This window comes from Saccopteryx bilineata, chromosome 2, assembly GCF_036850765.1.
Source record: "Saccopteryx bilineata isolate mSacBil1 chromosome 2, mSacBil1_pri_phased_curated, whole genome shotgun sequence".
Taxonomy (NCBI): Eukaryota; Metazoa; Chordata; class Mammalia; order Chiroptera; family Emballonuridae; genus Saccopteryx; species Saccopteryx bilineata.
The window spans coordinates 258,976,365-258,998,126 of record NC_089491.1 but is presented as its reverse complement, the minus strand read 5'-3'; the positions used below and the strand labels follow the sequence as shown (position 1 = coordinate 258,998,126).

Below are 21,762 nucleotides of genomic sequence, written 5' to 3'. Positions count from 1 at the left end.
AATGGGGTAGTCCCCATTGGACCTCGCCACCCCTTTTCAGGCCCACACTGGCTCTTCCAGCTTTTTCTTGCCTAGATGCTATTCTGACCCCAGCGTTGGCACAGAAAGATGCTATCTTCCTTATCCCCTCACACTGCTTGCCACTCATGCATTTCTTGTCTAAAGAAAAGCACACAAGCTCTTTTTGTGTTAACAGTTTTAATGAAAATAACTATCAGTACAATGAACCAAATGGAAACAACAAAAATAATAAAGATTTTATACAGATTCTAGAATCTTACCAAGTGCATATAATCTTAGATTCTTTCTTTCTTTCTTTCTTTCTTTCTTTCTTTCTTTCTTTCTTTCTTTCTTTCTTTCTTTCTTTCTTTCTTTCTTTCCAGAGACAGAGAGAGAGAGTCAGAGAGAGGGATAGACAGGGACAGACAGACAGGAACAGAGAGAGATGAGAAGCATCAATCATTAGTTTTTCATTGAGCGTTGCAACACCTTAGTTGTTCATTGATTGCTTTCTCATATGTGCCTTGACCGCGGGCCTTCAGCAGACTGAGTAACCCTTTGCTGGAGCCAGCAACCTTGGGTTCAAGCTGGTGGGCTTTTTGCTCAAACCAGATGAGCCGGCGGCTCAAGCTGGCGACCTCGGGGTATCGAACCTGGGTCCTCTGCATCCCAGTCCAACTCTCTATCCACTGCGCCACTGCCTGGTCAGGCTAATCTTAGATTCTTGTCTTTAGTTTCTAACTCTTTTGCAGAGACATAAAGGGGGAGTTACACTGGGCTTTTTCTGCCACTCCCTTCATTCTTTAAGCTAGAGGCTTCCTTCATTATGTACCTAGAGCCATGTATCCCCCTTTCTTTATATTGCTCCCTCTTCCTAACATGCACATGTAATCCTGGCAGAACAAAGGCTGCCCTCTGTCACAAGTAGGAAAGTAATCTTCAAAAGGGCCCCCAGACTTGGCAATAACAACAAGGGATGCTGTCCCACCTGGAGGAAGAGTATATTTCTTTATTAGATGCGTTCTAAGTCTGTACACTTCAGAAAACTTTCCTTAATATTATATAGAGGAATGATTTGCTACCTTATTTCTTTGCCTATGAAATAGTTCTTGCCCAAAATCACTGAGACCCTGATCATGTTTAAGATGCTTACAATTGTGTTTGCAAAGGGTTTCCTATCATTTTGAGTTGCTTTTATCATTTCATAGATGTTCCAACAAAAGATTTAGAAAAAGAGAGAAAATAAATAGTTACAAATTTACTTTTTTTTTTAAGTGGTACAGAGTAGAAACAAGTCCATGAAAGCCATAATGCTGTAGCAGTGTGTTCTGGCAGAAGCAGCAATGATGCTCACTAAAAAGCATGCCACTTGGACGCATACTGGCCTTAGGTTCCCACTCTGGAAGCCTCTTTGGGACCAGAGGTTAGGACTTCACATCAGCACACTGTACATGGGCCTTCTGCCACTGACAACTCCTATCCCCTGCCTAACAGTGTCCTCTTCCTCCTTTGCTGCAAGCCTAGGGACTCAGCCTCTTTCTTCCACTTCTCTAATTGGCCCTCCTCACCTCACTCTCTGGGTTCTTTTCCACCTAAGCCTGGTGAGGGAGCAGGACACAGTCTGCAAACCCTCACAACCTCAAATCTTTGTTGCCTTCAAAGTAAAGCACGTGGCTCCGTGACTATGGAGCTGGTATAACTTAGAATCAGAAATGCTTGGTTCAAAACTGCACTGCACTTGACTAGCTCTAGGACCTTTAGAAACTCCACTTCTCTGAGCCTCAGTCTTCTAGACAGACATTTCCAGGCCCAAGCCATAAGCCAGGACCTGAGTATTTTCAAACTCAGCCATGAGTCTCTGTCAAATGTGCAAACCATAAATATTTCACGTGATAATTTCAAACAGTAGATCTGGTTGAAGGCAGTGAGGCCTTGAATACCACAGAAGATGGATTTATAAGGCCTGAGGCAGGCACAACACCCCAGGCATCACTGTTCCTAGGAACTTCTGGTTTGTGGCAACTCCAAACGACAGCGCTGGGACCTTCTGCTTCCGGGACCTTCTGCTTCTGGGTCTTCATTTCTCTAAATGCCAGGGAGACACAGGAGCTCATTTGCTGGAGCTCTCTAAACATAAGGAAAGGGAGTATTGGGGCATTTCCCTCTCTGGGATGTGGGGGAGAGAGGGAAGGACTATTGCATTAGCTCTCCCCAGGCACCCCTCAGTTACCAGGCAGTACTGCCAGGCTGGGGACACCTCATGGAAACAAACATCTCTAGAAAGGATTATATAATTTATAAAGCACACATCATAGCCTTTGAAATTTGAGAGGCAGCTTCATGTTGTATAAGAACCGAACACACAGACACAGACAACAGTATGGTGATTACCAGAGGGAAAGGAGTGGGGGAGTAGAAGAGGATACAGAGGGGATAAATGTGATGGATGGAGACTTAACTTGCCTTTTATGTCCAAGTGGCTTGCTCTTTGGTGAGCATCATTGCTGCTTCTGCCAGATCACATAATACAATATACAGATGATGTATTATAGAATTGCACACCTGAAAACTATATAATTTTATTAACCAATTGTTGCAGTAATATAAGGTTACAGTAATTAAATATATAGAAGTATAGAAAATACGGAAGATATATAAAAGTAATTAAGATATAATATTAAAAGCAATTAAGGAAATTAAATAAAGTTATGCCATCTGGATAGGAATTAATATAGTGTATACAGATATGATAAACAGACTCTGCCTTTTGCACAGGGCTCAGTTAGTGTGTGTGTGAAGTTACATATAGATAAGAAGTGGCTTGATGTCATAACTCTGGGTTGACATAGACAGGAAGCTTCCCTAGGAACATAGTGGCTTGATGTAACATTTCAGTAGATTAACATAAAAAGGGCTCCCTGCAAGGAACTCCCAAAAAAGTGGTTTGAGGTGATAATCCTGTAGATTGACACCTGTTAGAAGGCCTTGGCCAGAAAACGTACTAAAGCTGAGGGGCCCCCCTGCAGTAGTAGTCATCCAGACTCCAACCTGAATGTGGACTGTCTCCACTCCGTTCTGATCAAAGACAGCTAAGAGGAGCACGCCAGTGGGGCCCCCTTAAGCTGTACCTAGGCACGCCAAAAGGATTTGTGAGTAATAAACTGCCTGTGTGATTTTGCAACTAACTTGTGTGTGGGTCGTGTGTTTCCTCCAGTGGCAGTTGGTCTTGGCAGTGATAAGTAGAATCCTCATAGCTGCCTCAAGAGTAGTCTCAAAGAGGCTGCCAGCCCTGCTGATAAGTAGGAGTGTCCTACTGTGTGAGGAAATCGAATTGGGGAAGCCTGATCGATGTAGAGCTTGGGCTCTACTGGGACACCAATGTCACCCCAATAAACTCAATTAAAAAATAAGGCCCCGGCCGGTTGGCTCAGTGGTAGAGCGTCGGCCTGGTGTGCAGAAGTCCTGGGTTCAATTCCCGGCCAGGGCACACAGGAGAAGCGCCCATCTGCTTCTCCACCCCTCCCCCTCTCCTTCCTCTCTGTCTCTCTCTTCCCCTCCCGCAGCCGAGGCTCCATTGGAACAAAGATGGCCCAGGCGCTGGGGATGGCTCCTTGGCCCCTGCCCCAGGCGCTAGAGTGGCTCTGGTCGCGACAGAGCGACGCCCCGGAGGGGCAGAGCATTGCCCCCTGGTGGGCATGCTGGGTGGATCCCGGTAGGGCGCCATGCGGGAGTCTGTCTGACTGTCTCTCCCCGTTTCCAGCTTCAGAAAAATACAAAAAAAAAATAATAATAATAAAATAAATAAATAAATAAATAAATAAACAAAACATTTAAAAAAAAGAATGGAGCAGGATTTAGAGTCAGAGGCCCTGGCTGCAGAACCCTGATTAGTCATTTCACTTTTGCATTTCTTACTGTTGTTGTAGTAATATAATGTTATAGTAATTAAATATATAAAAATGTAAAAACCAAAAATATGGAAGATATATAAATTAATTAAAATAATATTAAAATAATTATTAAAATTAAAGTTATGCCATTTGGATAGGAATTAATATAGTGGGTGCAGATGTGATAAACAGACTGACTTTCGAGCAAGGCCTACCCAGTTAGTGTATGTGTGAAATTATACATAGATAAGAAGTGGCTTGATGTCATAACTTTGTAAATTAATGTAAATAAGAACATCTTAAAAAGTAGTTTGATGTAAACATTTCAGTAGATTAACATAAAAGGGGTTCCCTGCGAGGAACTCTCAAAACAGTGGTTTGAGGTGATAATCCTGTAGATTGACACCTGTTAGAAGGCGTTGGCCAGAAAAGGTACTAAAGCTGAGGGGCCCCCTGCCCAGACTCCAAAGTGAACGTGAACTGTCTCCACGCCGCTTTGAGCTCTGACCAAAGACAGCCAAAAGGAGCACGCCAACAGGGCCCCCTTAAGCTGTACTCAGGCACGGGAAAAGGATTTGTGAATAATAAACTGCCTGTGTGATTACTGCAACTAATTCTGTGTCGGTCTCATGTCTTTCCTCCGGTGGCAGTTAGTGTCGGCACTTATCAATAGCATCCTCATAGCCGCCTCAAGAGTAGTCTCAAAGAGGCTGCCAGCCCTGCTGATAAGTAGGAGTGTCTCACTGCACGGGGAAGTCAAATCAGGGATGCCTGATCGACGCAGAGCTTGGGCTCTACTGGGACAACTGTATAACTGTATACATGAACTGTGCTGATAATGACAGAGTGCACACTTCCCAGGGTGAGGATGGAATCAGATGATTCAGTGCATGCAAGCATCCTGAGTAAGCTGCAAAGTTCTCTATGGATGCATCACTAAGGTGTGGATGGATGTTTTCACGCCTGCAAGCTGGCTGACCTGAGCTCTGTTGCCCAGCAGAAGCTAGTAATGGCAACTGAAAACATCAGTCATTATGACCAAACATCTATATTTCTATCAGTTGCCACAGGAAATAAAGTTCAATGTTTTATAGCCCCTGGGCAAATAACAGGTGATGATATTTATCAGCTAAGTGAATTACAAATTAATCACTTGTCTTTGTTCCTGTTCCTGTAGAATAAGCTTAGATCTGAAACGTGGTTTCAGGCTGTTAAGGAGAATCTGAAGATCCATATCTATGGGGAATCACAGGCCCCACCTCAAGCAGATGCTGCATTTGCCACTAAAGTTCATACTGCCTTTGTCTATTAATCTCTTTGAGATTTTTGTGCCAGAATAGCAGCAGCTGCTTCCACAGTGGAAACATTTTGAAACATCTGTATTTGAATACTAAAATGCACACAAACAGTTATGCTAACAAACTATCGGATTGAAACAAGACAATACTTTTCTCTTTACAAGATATAAATTAATCATATTCTTGCCAAAGCATGATTCCCAGCTGCGGACTTAGCACACAGTATCATCACTCCTTGCTCTGTGACCCAAAGATTTACAAAAGAGCTACATTGGACAAGTCAGTTTCACAGAACATAGAACTAAAGAAAAAAATTGCTCATTTTTTTTTCAAACCACCTTTAAGGGCTTTTAGTTTATGACATAAAATAGAAGCACTTACTATCCAAATTATAACCACACTGATGACACAATCATTAAACATTATTTTGAAGACTGAAACATGTTTTCCTTTACATCTAGCATGTTTCGCCCCTTATTGTATTTCATAAGGGTTATATTTTGTGGAAGGATTAAATGCACATATAGGAAATACTTGATATGACTGATGATTGACTATTGCATGTAGTTTTAAAAGGGGGGAAATGTACTTGCAGTTAGTACCAGAAACATGGTTTTTCCACTTGACTGCCCAAATTTACCTGCACCTTGTAGTATTCCCTGCCAATTCAGTGCCCACAAATGCAAGGTCCTGGGTTAACGACCTATAGCCCAAGAGGCAGAAGGATATAAAACAATAGGGACAGATTCTGGAATCAGACATGAATAAGCTGAAATGACAAACTATGTGATTCTGCACAAATTTTGCAACATCTCCAAGCCTCAGTTTCCTTACCTGTAAAATGGGAATATTAATATCTCACAGAGCCTTGATAAATACTAAAAAATATAGTATTTGAAAGAAGCTGGTTCAGTTCTTGGCACATAGAAGATGCTCAAAAATTTTAGATTTTAGTTTCTCTTCCTACCCAACTGAGATAACTGTCACTTGACTATTCATTTCAAAGATGTGGGAGAAAATGACCAGGAAACAGAACATGAAGAGTTATCATCTTCATATGCTGAATCATATTACTAATATTACCTTCTGCAAATGTAGGTATAAGAAAATTCACACTTTACCCAAGGGCATTCTAAAATCATTGGTATACCCCAGGGGTCGGGAACCTATGGCTCGCGAGCCAGATGTGGCTCTTTTGATGGCTGCATCTGGCTCGCAGACAAATCTTTAATAAAAAAAATAATGTTAGCCCTGGCCGGTTGGCTCAGCGGTAGAGCGTCGGCCTGGCGTGCGGGAGACCCGGGTTCGATTCCCGGTCAGGGCACATAGGAGAAGCGCCCATTTGCTTCTCCACCCCCCCCCCTCCTTCCTCTCTGTCTCTCTCTTCCCCTCCCGCAGCCAAGGCTCCATTGGAGCAAAGATGGCCCGGGCGCTGGGGATGGCTCCTTGGCCTCTGCCCCAGGTGCTAGAGTGGCTCTGGTCGCGGCAGGGCGACGCCCCGGAGGGGCAGAGCATCGCCCCCTGGTGGGCAGAGCGTCACCCCTGGTGGGCGTGCCGGGTAGATCCCGGTCGGGCGCATGCGGGAGTCTGTCTGACTGTCTCTCCCCGTTTCCAGCTTCAGAAAAATACAAAAATAATAATAATAATAATAATAACGTTAAAAATATAAAACATTCTCATGTATTACAATCCATTCATTTCCTACCGCTCATGTTCATGGTTGCTGGAGCCAATCACAGCTGTCCTCCGGGACAACACCAAATTTTTATTGGATAATGCGTAACATACACGGGTCGTTGTATGGCTCTCACGGAATTACATTTTAAAATATGTGGTGTTCACAGCTCTCTCAGCCAAAAAGGTTCCTGACCCCTGGTATACTCAATGGGTGATATTGGTAAAAGCACTTCACTTTAAGTGGTCAAAGCTTACAGACATTGGAGAGTTATGGGTCTGTTAATTCATTGGTTCATTTGTTTATTCATTCATATATTCAAGAAAATTCTCTAGACTCACACAAACATAGTCTACTAATTTTTGACAAAGGAGCAAAGGTAATTCAATGAAGAAAGAATAGTCACTTCAACAAATTGTGCTAAAGCAACTAACATCTATATGCAAAAAAAGTGAATCTGGACACAACTTTACACCTTTCACACAGATTGACCTGAACTAAATCATAGACCTAAATGTAAAATGCACAACTATACAACTCCTAGAAGATAATATGAGAGAACATATATTCAGACCTGGGGTTTAATCATGAGTTTTTAAATATAACACAAAGTTGGACATAATTTAAATTAAAAAGGTCACTGTTAAGAGAATGAAAAGACAAGCTACAGGCTAAGAGAAAATATTTGCAAAACACAAACCTAACAAAGGACTGATATACAAAATATACCCAAAACACCTTTGAAATTCAACAATACAAAAACAACATGGTTTTTTTTTTGTTTGTTTGTTTTTTTCATTTTTCTGAAGCTGGAAACAGGGAGAGACAGTCAGACAGACTCCCGCATGCGCCCGACCGGGATCCACCCGGCACGCCCACCAGGGGCGACGCTCTGCCCACCAGGGAGTGATGCTCTGCCCATCCTGGGCGTCGCCATGTTGTGACCAGAGCCACTCTAGCGCCTGGGGCAGAGGCCACAGAGCCATCCCCAGCGCCCGGGCCATCTTTGCTCCAATGGAGCCTTGGCTGCGGAAGGGGAAGAGAGAGACAGAGAGGAAAGCGCGGCGGAGGGGTGGAGAAGCAAATGGGCGCTTCTGTGTGCCCTGGCCGGAATCGAACCCGGGTCCTCCGCACGCTAGGCCGACGCTCTACCACTGAGCCAACCGGCCAGGGCTACAACATGGTTTTTAAATGGGCAAAAAGTTGAACAGGCAACTCACCAAAGAAAATATACAATGGCGGCCCTGGCCGGTTGGCTCAGCAGTAGAGCGTTGGCCTGGTGTGCGGGGGACCCGGGTTCGATTCCTGGCCAGGGCACATAGGAGAAGCGCCCATTTGCTTCTCCACCCCCACCCCCTCCTTCCTCTCTGTCTCTCTCTTCCCCTCCCGCAGCCGAGGCTCCATTGGAGCAAAGATGGCCCGGGCACTGGGGATGGCTCCTTGGCCTCTGCCCCAGGCGCTAGAGTGGCTTTGGTTGCGGCAGAGTGACGCCCCGGAGGGGCAGAGCATCACCCCCTGGTGGGCAGAGCGTCGCCCCTGGTGGCGTGCCGGGTGGATCCCGGTCAGATGCATGCGGGAGTCTGTCTGACTGTCTCTCCCCGTTTACAGCTTCAGAAAAATACAAAAAAAAAAAAGAAAGAAAGAAAATATACAATGGCAAATAAACATATACTATATATCATATGTCATCAGGGAATTGCAAATTAAAACAATGAGATAGCACTACACGCCTATCAGAATGGCTAAAATCCAAAAAGACTGACAATCCAAAGCTGGTGAAGATGGGAAGCAACAGAACTCTCTGTCATTGCTGGTGGGAATGCAAAACAGGACAGTCACTTGGAAGATGGTTGGACAGTTTCCTACAAAACTAAACACACTCTTGTCATATGATCTAGCAATCATGCTCCACACAAAAACCTATATATGAATGTTTGTAACACCTTTGTTAAAAACTGGAAGCAGTCAAAAGGACTTTCAATGGATGAATGACTAAATAAACCAGGGGTCTCAAACTCGCGGCCCGCCGAACAATTTTGTGCGGCCCGCAGACTAATCCACGAAGTTCAAAATATTTTGGATAAAATTAAGTAAGCCTAGGGGCCTACTTGTATTTTTCATTTCTCTAGCATCCTAGCTAGATATTAGCTTAGTTAACAGCAGTTGTGATGCAAACTACAGTTTCTGGTCGTTTTGTGACACTGAGTAAACTGCATGTACGATTGTGCTTGTTGTACTGATTATTTTTTGTTTTCAACTGCAGTGAGAAAAGTGTTGCGTAACAGTTGCCTTTTGTAGACCTAGTGCGGCCCGCCGAAGGGCTGTTATCTTGCTCTGCGGCCCACATGCTGAGTTGAGTTTGAGACCCCTGAAATAAACCCTGGTACAGCTTTACAATGGAATATCATTAGATGCTAAAAAGAAACAATCTATGGAGCCTAAAACAGACATGAAAGAAATCTAAAATGAATATTGCATAATGACAAGACTGCATTCTGTATGGTCCCAACTATATAATGTTTTGGAAAAAGCAAAACTACAGAGAAAGCAAAAAATGGGTGTTTGCAGGGCTAGAGGAAGGATGAACAGATAGAGTACAGGGCATTTTTAGGACAGTGAGATTATTCTGCATGGCATTGTAATGGTGGATATATGACACTATACATTTGTCAAAACTCATAGGCTGAACAACACTAATAATGAACCCTAATGTAAACTATAAACCTTGGCTAATAATACTATGTATTAGTTATTATCACAAATATAGCACACTAATAGGGGAAACAATGGTGGAGAGAGAGGGTTTATGGGAATGCTGTACTATCTGTTCCATTTTCTGTAAATCTAAAGCTGCTCTAAAAAATGAAGTCTAGCCCTGGCCGGTTGGCTCAGCGGTAGAGCGTCGGCCTAGCGTGCGGAGGAGCCGGGTTCGATTCCCGGCCAGGGCACACAGGAGAAGCGCCCATTTGCTTCTCCACCCCTCTGCCGCGCTTTCCTCTCTGTCTCTCTCTTCCCCTCCCGCAGCCAAGGCTCCATTGGAGCAGAGATGACCCGGGCACTGGGGATGGGTCTGTGGCCTCTGCCTCAGGCACTAGAGTGGCTCTGGTCGCAACATGGCAACACCCAGGATGGGCAGAGCATCGCCCCTGGTGGGCGTGCCGGGTGGATCCCGGTCGGGTGCATGCGGGAGTCTGTCTGACTGTCTCTCCCTGTTTCCAGCTTCAGAAAAATGAAAAAAAAAAAAAGAAAAAAAAATGAAGTCTATTAATGAAAAAATAAATAAATTAGGGTTTTTCTTATTGGGTAAGAGGGTACTTCCAGGACATGGAAACAGCATGAGCAGAGGCATGAAGAATAACAGAAGTGCAATGATTAGAGAACAAGAAGCCATTTAGGGCCCTGGCCGGTTGGCTCAGCGGTAGAGCGTCGGCCTGGGGTGCGGGGGACCCGGGTTATATTCCCGGCCAGAACACATAGGAGAAGCACCCATTTGCTTCTCCACCCCCCCCCCCTCCTTCCTCTCTGTCTCTCTCTTCCCCTCCCGCAGCCAAGGCTCCATTGGAGCAAAGATGGCCCGGGCGCTGGGGATGGCTCCTTGGCCTCTGCCCCAGGCGCTAGAGTGGCTCTGGTCGCAGCAGAGTGATGCCCTGGAGGGGCAGAGCGTTGCCCCTGGTGGGCGTGCCGGGTGGATCCAGGTCAGGCTCATGCGGGAGTCTTTCTGACTGTCTCTCCCCATTTCCAGCTTCAGAAAAATACAAAAAAAAAAAGAAAAAAAAAAAAAGAAGCCATTTAGACCTGGGAGTATGGGCAGTGGCTAGAGGGGAGTCTGTCTGGAAAGGTAGGCTTGGATGAGTTCCCTCTATCTATCAATTTATAAAACCTCAAGTATTTTCAATGTATGCTGTTTCATTTGATCATTATTATTATATCCATTTGTAAGATAAAATTAGACTCAAAGAAATAAAGCAATATCCCTAAAAGGAAGCAACTAATAGCAAAACCAGGGTTCAGACCCACCTATATCAGACTCCATTCTCATGTTCATTTGACTACATAAAGTTTGCCTCTATTTAAAAATTTATAATCTACCAAGGGGGCAACAACAGCCATAGGTTTAAACGGGACTGCCATGATAAGATTGTACTTTCATGTATTCCCATGAAGCAGAAGAAAAGATGGGAGATCAGTAGTAAGAACAACAAAATGCTTAATTATTCTATAGGTAAGCACTGATAATATTTAGGGTAATCTTTCAGGCTGTTCACAAATATGCTTACTGCGTCCTCTCTTTCCAAGCAGGTATAACTGCACATCCCTGCATGCATAAAGTGTGAGTGGCTATGTGACCTTCTCTGGCCAATAAACATGGTCACAGCCAGGTGATGCTTCAGGAACCAGTCAGTGCATGTTTTACCACATTCTCTCTTCTCTTTGCTACACACTGCTTTATCAGAATTGAACTTCAAGCAAGAATCATGGCAACGTGGAACAGAGAGCCTTGGCTGACCTGCAATGAATATATAGTAGGCACAGGAAATAGACCTTTGTTATTTTAAGCTACTGAGATTTGGGGATTTACTGTTATTGCAGTATAACCTGGCCTAGCCTGACCGATACAATACTAAGCATAAATTAAGAATTTTCACACTCCAGTCATCACAACTATAGTTAACACTACACAGTGGTTCAATTATTTGAATTACCATGATTCTGGATAATAAAATTTTAGGCATTTACCAATTACCATAACTTTAGATGATATTTTAGGCATTTTAACAGAAAAACTAAATTTGAGTGGAATTACATACTAAAATTAGAAACTTAGTTAATCTTTAAAAACCTGTATTAATTCAGATACAAGAGTCTAACTGGTAGTAATATACCCAAATTGCAGGCCTATTTAGAGGCAATCTATAGCCACCCAAACATAAATCTGTCAAAACAGAAGATTAAATTATTCTCTGGAGGATCTATATACTTCCTACGGCCTTAAATTATACCCACTCCCTATTTAATGCCTATACTAGATCCTGAAAATCTACCCTTAATCAGCACTGAGCTGATAAAGTAACTCTACCTAAAAGGGTAAATGATGGCCTCAAGATGTTACTCAAATAGTCACACAAAACCAAACAGACAAAAATAATAAAAATATTTACAATCTATATTTTTGAGGATACTGGCCATGATATCTCCCCAAGCCAAGCTACTGTTGTGGTTTTATCTTAAGAAAAATGTACATCTTAAAAGTGGTCAAATTTTTCTTTTTGACTGGGCCACCAGGAAGATTATGGCTTGATATACAGCCTCCCTTTAACAGCCATATGCAGTCCCATAATATGTGCGAATTCTCCCCTGGCTTCAGTCTATGATATGACCTTAATCCTCTCATTACTCTGATTTCTTCCCTTTTATGTTTTTTTTCCTCCTTCTACAAATTCTTCTTGGATTAAAATAGAGGGGGGGAAATCAACAAAACATAGTAAATATTAAGGTTCTTGGCAGAGAGAAAGCTTCCTGAAATGGGATTTCTAAGAATTGTGAACTCAGCCACAGCCTGAAGAAGAGACTTAAATTTAACACACAAACAGGGAAAATTTTAATTACTAGTCTTTACTAGTCTTAAATCATTTTCACGCTGTACATACTTAATAATTAGTGTCGGGTTTATTATATATAATCAATCTAGTTTGTTCCATTACCTAAACCTAGGGTTGGAGGAACACCATGTAGTTGTTACTGAAAAGGGAAGAGAGAAATTGTGTGCAACTGAATTCTTTCTACCATATTCTATACTATAGTTGGAATTGTTGGTTTGAATCTATTACTATGAGCTTAGAGAGTGGTCAGTGATAGTTATAGCTTCTCCATGGTAACCTGTCAGCCTTTTCTAATTCTCTGGGGCCAGAGGAGCTTTCATAATAATTATTTTTATTAAAATTATATTAGGGTTGGAAGAATAACACACTGTCAGGGAGATCTATTACTTAGACGTAAGAGTTGCTATCACAGGTGATAAATTATTTATAATGCCCAGCATTAATACAGCAATGTTTTCAAACCAAGAATTTGTAAATGTCCTTTGCAGATGCAAATTAACAGATTAATAAGGAAACAAGCTTTCTTGTATGAGAAGCTGGGATGACAGATTAGCTATTAAGAGCAATTTATAGGTCATAAGATATGAAAGTTGGCAAGAAACACTACCTTGGCTGGCTCTATAAATAGTAAAACTGCATTTAGTTTCCCAGAGGTATCCTGTTAGACATTTTAATTATACCATAAAAACTGCCAGAATTTACAATGATTTCATTTTTAAAAAAACTTGATGCTCCATGTAAACTTGATGCAATACAATAGGCATCTGTGCTATGTGCTGGAACTGCCAAGTTGCAGCCAATGGAAGATTATATGCTCCTTCCCCATAAAGGACTGTGAAGGTAAGGTTGATACTCCCTAACATCTCCTCCAGGTTACTTAAGGATTCTCCTCCCTCCTTTACTCCCTAACACTGCAACCACATACTATCCTTCTAGGAAGATTTTTTATAAAGAACTCTATTCTACAAAACTCTTTGTATACAAAATGATAACCAAGTAAAAGTCCTTTTTGGGAATTGAGTTTGACTGGGGATAAATTCTTTCACTCACTCAAAATAATCAGTTAAGATTATTTTTGGCCCTGGCCGGTTGGCTCAGCGGTAGAGCATCGGCCTAGTGTGCAGAGGACCCAGGTTCGATTCCCGGCCAGGGCACACAGGAGAAGCGCCCATTTGCTTCTCCACCCCTCCGCCGCGCCTTCCTCTCTGTCTCTCTCTTCCCCTCCCGCAGCCAAGGCTCCACTGAGCAAAGATGGCCCGGGTGCTGGGGATGGGTCTGTGGCCTCTGCCTCAGGCGCTAGAGTGGCTCTGGTCGCAACATGGCAACGCCCAGGATGGGCAGAGCATCGCCCCCTGGTGGGCAGAGCGTCGCCTCATGGTGGGCGTGCCGGGTGGATCCCGGTCGGGCGCATGCGGGAGTCTGTCTGACTGTCTCTCCCTGTTTCCAGCTTCAGAAAAATGAAAAAAAAAAAAAAAAAAAGATTATTTTTGGAAACTTATTTCCAACTCTCAGTTTCACCTACATCTTTCGTTTTAGTTGGGAGATTGATAAGCAGATAACATAGTTTCAAATGAGTTTTTTTTTCCAAAATAATGACTTTTTTTTTATAAATAAATTTTTATTTTAATGGGGTGACATCAATAAATCAGGGTACATATATTCAAAGAAAACATGTCCAGGTTATCTTTTCATTCAATTATGTTGCATACCCATCGCCCAAAGTCAGATTGTCCTCCGTCACCTTCTATCTAGTTTTCTCCGTAACCATCCCCCCCCTTCCCCCTCTCCCTCCTTCCCTCCCACTACCCCCCATAACCACCACACTCTTGTCATGTCTCTTAGTCTCGCTTTTATGTCCCACCAATGTATGGAATCCTTCAGTTCTTGTTTTTTTCTGATTTACTTATTTTACTCCATATAATATTATCAAGATCCCACCATTTTGTTGTAAGTGATCCGATGTCATCATTTCTTATGGCTGAATAGTATACCATGGTGTATATGTGCCACATTTTCTTTATTTAGTCTTCTAATTTTTTTTACAATGATTAAAGCCTTTAAGCAAACTCCTGGCCAATACAGCAAGAATCTATAAAAGAGTAGTGTCCTTAACATGTTCACCAAGTCCAAGTTGGCCCCAACACCATGCAAAATCCCTGGAAAATGCCACCCAACCCCAGTTCAGTCGGTTAGGAGCTGTCACAAGGAGCAGGAGTCCAGGAAAAGTCCACATCCAGGAAAAGTCTGCATGGCACTGGAATTGCTGTCACAATTCTATACTTTGCAGCTCACATCCAAGTCCCATGACAGCTGCCTCTAGCTGATAATGATTCAGGTAGACTGGAAAAGCCATCTGCAGCATGTGTGGATATGGAGCTTCTGTTTTCCTCTGTCTGGAGAGATGAGACCAGGTTGCTTTTCCCTGGAGCTCTGTGACTGTGGCTTGGTAAAGAGAACCTTGCTGTGAGGAAACAGGGACACTGGAAGGTAGGCTTCCCCCTCGCTCCTCTAAGGGAGGGTTCAGTCTCTTCCAGCCCTGCTCCAGCCACCTATTACCTAACCTTGCCCAGAATGCTGGGGTTTGCCACTGAAGGCTGAAGGTGCCCAGGGCCATCAGCCCCATCTATGACACTGTGGACGAGCCTAGGGTATTTCTTCCAAGAAGCAGGTAAACTGATCTCATTTGCACAAGGGCCAATTAACTATATCTTGCCTGAATAGTCAGGTTTTTTATTCTTCCCTCAAAGATCTCTGTTGTGGGTGTTGATAGTACTATTTTCTGCTGCTTTGTTTAATATATAGTGTTTCCTTTATTCCTCCTACCTCAATGCCCCACTCATATTTCAGGCTGGGACCTACTCCAAATTTAGAGTTCTCTTTCCCCCTTTTACTAACTTCTATTATGAATCTACCTTTGTCACCCAGCTTAGTGTATTCAAATGAGTTTTTTTATGACACAATTCACTCAAGTTTCTTATGCAATCATTTGACCAGGGTTAGGAGACATTCTACCATAATGCTGGTTTAGCCCAATCAAAACTGTTCCATTCCACACTTGCCAGTCAACCTGAATTTTAGTGAGCTGTAAATCACGGTTCTGTAGGAGGTCTGAATGTAGTCAATCACTCTTTGAAGGTAGTAGGTACACTAATTATAAAATATTGCACTGGCTAGGTCAGATATAAGGGAGAAAGCCGGAAAGGGAGAGGGATGGAAAACACATATGTGTGCAGGTGCGCATACAGGAGGCAGAGGAGATATTTCCCAAAAGAAAAAAAAGCCCAAGAAAAGGACAACTTATTTTCAGGGGCCAACAGATGACAGTTAAAATATTTTTTTTAATTAGATGGAAAGGAGTCCTCAGGCACCTGGAAAGATGTTATAAAATTAAGAAACAACCAGGGGGCGATGCTCTGCCCATCCGGGGCATCGCTCTGTTGCGACCAGAGCCATTCTAGCGTCTGAGGCAGAGGCCATAGAGCCATCCTCAGCGCCCGGGCCAACTTTGCTCCAATGGAGCCTTGGCTGCGGGAGGGGAAGAGAGAGACAGAGAGGAAGGAGAGGGGGAGGGGCGGAGAAGCAGATGGGCGCTTCTCCTGTGTGCCCTGGCCGGGAATTGAACCTGGGACTCCTGCACGCCAAGCCAATGCTCTACCACAGAGCCAACCGGCCAGGGTCCTGGTCGGGCGTATGCAGGAGTCTGTTTGACTGCCTCCCCGTTTATGGCTTCAGAAAAATACATTAAAAAAAAAAAAAGAAACAACTGAGAACTTCTATAACCATCCAAGAAGGAGTACCATCCCAGGCCCTAATGCAGGCTAAGGCCTCCGAAGTCCATGGTTTCTAACTGTTCAGGAATAAATGGACCATAATCACTTAGTCTGGCAGATTCAACTTCTATTCCTATTGGATTATTCCAAACTCCAATTTCAGAACAAGATACAGAGAATTTTAGAGCGGGAAGAGGCTTTATAGATCATCTAATCTACTGGCTTTGAAACTTTGTTTAAACCAAAATACAAATACACATGATTTGTGTGATAAACATGTAGTTGTTTAGGTTCACTTTGACTAGAGTTCATTTTTCTCCCCAACAAGTAACCTTAAGAATCTATGGTACTCTGTGGAACTCTTTAGAACAGAGTTTAAAGACCACTTAATAATATAACTACTCAATGTCTTTAGATGTACAAACTGAGGCCAAAAGGTGTCCAGTGCCTTGGTTGAAGGTCAATGTGCTAATGACCAGCACAGGCAGGACTAGAGCCCTGCCTGTCTTCAGACCCCCAGCTGGTACTCTCTTCACTCTGCTTTGCCAACATCCCATCACAATATCTCACCGTCACCTCAAACTCAAGCCCTCATTGCCTTTCCCAAGTCTTCTGTACTCTTGTGACTTCCGTGTTTAATAAAAGAAGTAAATGTTATCACTATTTCTTCCAACAACCAGTCAAAAGCTAGGGTTATCACTGATTTTTTTCCTGTCTCTTGGTCTTCATATTCAGTGGGCACCCCAAGCCAGTTTTATTAAGACTCCTACAATTACACTAGTTTTTATTTAATAATCTTTAATGCCAATTATTTATATAGTAGATCCTCTTAGAATTGATTTCTGACAGTTTTCTAAGTAATAAATATTACCTTTTAAATTATGTGACAATGGTTATCGATAAGGTTTGTAATATATTTTATTTATTTATTTATCTTTGCAGCAAGTAAAGGAAGACTATTGGCTGTGCATGAATACTCTCAGAAGGGACTTAGCAGGTAAAGAAAAGGGGGCCTTGGAGGCTTCAGGGTGTTAGCCCCAGACAGCTGCTGCCGCCCACTGCTCCCCCCCCCACCCCCAGGTTACAAGTCTGTGGGGTCCCTTAGAGCTTAGGAGAAAGAAAGACAAAAGAAAAATGCCCTCAGGGAAAAGAAGAAAGGGAGAAGAAGGAGAGGAAAGGTGTGGGCCTGCTCCAGAAAGGGAGCATACTGCTTTTCTCTCTAAAATCCAAGCCAGGATTCAGAGACAAATTCAACGGCAAACTTTAATAACCTTAATCAAATGTTAGTAACTTTTCTAACAACTACTTATTCTGTCTCCTGAATAATAATGGATTTAGCAATTCCAGGGTAATACAGTGATTAGAACTGCCTAATCCGTGATTAGACAGTGATTAAATCCTGTCTCTGCTGGCTATGTTCCCCTAAGGAAGTTACTGACTCTCTGTCTTTATTTTCTTATCTATACAGTGGGGGTAATATCTATCTCATGGGATTATTATAAGCATACATTAAAAGAGCTTAGAATAGTGCCTGGCACATAACAAGTATTCAATTACTGCTAGCTGTTATTATAGATGCTAAATACCAATAAAACTGAATAAATTAAGTAATTTTAAAGTCATATATTTATATTCACATAATCTGTTTTGTACATTTATTTAAAATTTAAATGCATTAAATTAGTGCCTTCCTTCCCGTCTCATTATATTAATTAAAAAACCTGAAAATGTCATTTCCTTTGTGTGGCATTTGTCACTGTTCCTTTGGTACAGAGATTATTGGAGTATGCAAGCACAAAGACATTTCTTTTTGGGAATCCTCAAACAAAGAAGACATCAAACCAAGATCTAGAAAAGAAACACAGGATGTTAACCAAAGATAAATTAAAATTTTAATTAAGATTCTAAATTATTTTTTAAATATTAGCTTACTATAAAGATATTCAACTCAACCTGACATTAAATATAGGTTACACTGATAAATGAAATTTCTAATTACAAGTGTGATCAAATTCTTCATTACATTAGTTTTTAAATTTGTTTTTCATAGTGGTATGTATGCTTGTTTTGGGTAAGGGTGAATACCAGAAAATGTACTAGAGTTTCAGTGAAATATGTTCTACAGCAAAAAGAGATGATTCATATATTTTCTATTTGAAGCAATAAGAAAAAATACAGAATATGGATGAAAGAAAAAGAACAGAGCATGAGATAAGTCAGAGTAGGGACTTCTCTAAACCAAGAGGTATCTTATTCATCTCTGTAACTTTAGAGTCAAGCATAATGCTTGGCACGTAACAGGTACTCAACAAACTCTTGAAGAACCAAGCTGACAGTCATGGGGCTTTCGATCTGCACAGGATATAAAAGAAGAAAACTCCATTTCGCCAATGTAAGAATGCCAGAAGGACTGTAAGGTGCAAATACCTCTCAACCTTTAGCTCCCTTTAAGCAAAATTCTGGTACACTAAAACTTTCCTGCACCTGAAAAAACATAGGATCCATAGACATTGGTGTTTCTCAGTTGTTACCTTTCTGTCTGTCTACATTGAACTTGCGGTCCTTCATATCTGATCTTGTTCTTCAACCTGCTACATTTCATCCAATTAGTCACATTTTTACTAAGTCTATGAGATATTCTCCCTTTTACTCTTGCATTTTTCACATGAGGCAGGAAATGATTAAAGAGGAGTTAGTTGCCATTAACTTAAGAAGCACTTTATAATATGTGCCACAAATAAATAACAATTTTCAATTAAACAATGATAGTATGCTTACTTATTGATTGCAAGATCATCCTTATTTCAGACATATTAAAATGAAAAAAAATGAGCATCTTAGAATCAATGAATTATGATATATCAGATGCTTTATTTACATTATCCCAAATCCCCCACCAGGTTCTATGAGGTAGGAATTTTTACCTTCCTTTGCAGATGAGGAAACAAACAATATTAAGCAACTGGCCTAAAGTTAAATAATTATTACTAAATGACAAGGTTAGAATTTAAATCTCGGCTTACCTAACTGCAAATCAAAGTATTTCTGTCACACTACCTTGCCTCCTCAAGATACTCCAGACAAAAAGTAAAGACAATGGCAAGCGCACTTGCTCTGAGAAAGACTTATTATCCTTGCTGTTCAAAATTGGGTGCTTAGAAGGGCTTAGCAGGCAGATGTTTCTAATTTGCAATATTTTTTAAAGTGGTTATTGTCAAACTGTATCACAAACTGGATATAGACTCAGAATTTTATTGAGACAGAGGAAGAAAAAAAACTGCAACAATTCTACTACACTGTTATTTTTTGAGCACCTTACAATTTTTTACTCCCCCCACCCCAATCCCAGATATGAAAACTACCTTTGGAATTCTTCAAGTTTGCCAACCTACTCATGAGCCGAAAAAAAGATGTATTTTATTTGACTAATATTATCCACAGGATTATATATAAATGCTGAGATATGAAATGAAAAGTTTAGGGACTATGCCAAGTCTAGGACTGGTTAATGTGTCTGGCATTCCTGTAAAATCCCAGAAAGCTGCTCCCAAATGTCTATAATAACAGATATTCAGAAGATGGGTTATGATTCAGGTTTCCATTTATTCCATTTAGGGACAGCAATGGTTTTTAACAGTGGTACTGGGCTGTAAATTCAGGCAGAATCATTTAAATGTACTTTAGTTAATATATGTGTCCTGAGAGTTCAACAGGAAGAAAGAATTACCCCTACTCTTAGAATAGCAGGGTCCATGTCCAGAAGGTTCCATTTGAAGTATTACAGTATTAAATAGAGACTGATGGAAAACTTGTCGTTTTATAGAAATCTCAGAAGCCTCTTTCTGAAAAAATCTGGGATTAGGAATGGATTGGTTTACCTTGCTTCTAGTGAACGGTGAAAGGGGAGGTGATGATTCTGTCACTGTTGAAGAGAGAAAGCATTGAAAGGGCAAAGGTGAAGTGATGAATGATGAGATTTCTGCCGGTGCCCCCTTCCAGACAGGGGTAGGACACGGCCCTTTCCTGCTCTGGCTTCTTCCCAACAAAGTAGCAGCACATTTTCCCCATGATCAAGCACATGTTCTATCATATCTGATTACACCTAAAGCTTATTTTACCTAACTTTATAGTTCACAAAAGGAGAGAGGGAGGAAATGAAAGAAAAAACAGGGAGATAAATATAGTTCTGCTTCCCAAGTTCTAAGATTACTCTACTGGTAGTGAGTTAACTCTGTACTTGCTTATGTGCCTGGAATCTAAGAAAAATAGGAAGAAATGCTGAATAGAGGGAATCATTAAGAGAGGGTAAGGGTTAAGATTAATCACTTATATACAGAAGGAATACAAAACAAAAAATGGAAAGAAGTATAAAAATACCAGTACTAAAACATTAAACAGAGACAGTTTTCCAGAAATGTGAAAGTGTGACTACTTTAATTTAAAAAAAATATGCAACTTTAAATTACATTTGATGAGTTGTCAATGAGAAGGAACTTTGATTCTTTTTAATCTAAGTTTTGTATGAGAACATTAAACTTGCTGAAATAGTGACATCAGGCAGAGGCCACTATCCACAAGCTTGCTCTCAGCTGCAGTCAGGGGTTTGCTAGTCTTTTACAGCAGAATCCAGATGTGCCCAAGTGAGTTACATTTCCCCTGAGATGCTTCTTCCAACATCTTCTCTCTAACAAGATAAATAGTGGTCCTCACACTTCTCATGGGTGCCATCAGAGGCGAAACCAGAGTGGAGCATTAAACACGCGTTGGTACTTGAGAGCAATGTGGTGATTAAGTCAGCTGGGGGAATCAAGGATGTACTTCAGGGACTTGGTAATAAGAGTCTGGGAGATATACTCATCATTGGATACTTAATAAAATCCTAGGCATAACAATGCCCACTGAGAACTCCAAGGAACTCATACTGTGAATACCAGCAGCGTTCAAAGAAGACAGGCCTCACCACTATGGTAGAACCCAGAGTAGCATTGTTGGCATGTACTTCCAGAAACATCAAGAATACTGTACGTGTTTTGCAAAGCTAACAAAGAATAGGTAAAATGTATTTTTATTCACTTCTTGATTCAACAATCATTTGAGTACCTACTATGTCCTAGGCCCTTGGAATATGAAGATAAATGAGATAAGGTATCTGCTGCAAAGTCACTCTCAGCTTAGAAGACAGACTGAAACAAAGTGCAAGAGTCATCTGGGTGACTAGGGCAAGTGGAAACACCTAAGTTCCTCAACTTCTCTCAGAAACCTCAGTGAAAGAACAGTGAAAGAAAAATTTTTTAAGCTATAAGCTCATAAAAACAAAAAGACTGAGAAAGATGCCAGCAGATGAGAGATATCCACAAAATTTTGGAAGATGGAAAGCAGATGGATGAATGGTAACTGATGTAGTAGGACAGGGAAAACGGAAACCAAACTGCCTACAAGGAGGGGTGCCAAGTCCAGCTGCAGAGTGCTAGAGAGGAACAGGACTTGAGGCAGGAAGGCTTCTGAAGTGCAGGGTAAGGGGTGCAGGGC

The 21,762-nt window shown here is 41.7% G+C and overlaps 1 protein-coding gene across 3 annotated transcripts in view; it reads right to left on the bottom strand.

Moving 5' to 3' along the window:
- The window catches only part of TTC28 (tetratricopeptide repeat domain 28), a 698,236-nt gene that overhangs the window by 200,654 nt on the left and 475,820 nt on the right, over positions 1 to 21,762 (bottom strand). The window lies entirely within an intron of this gene.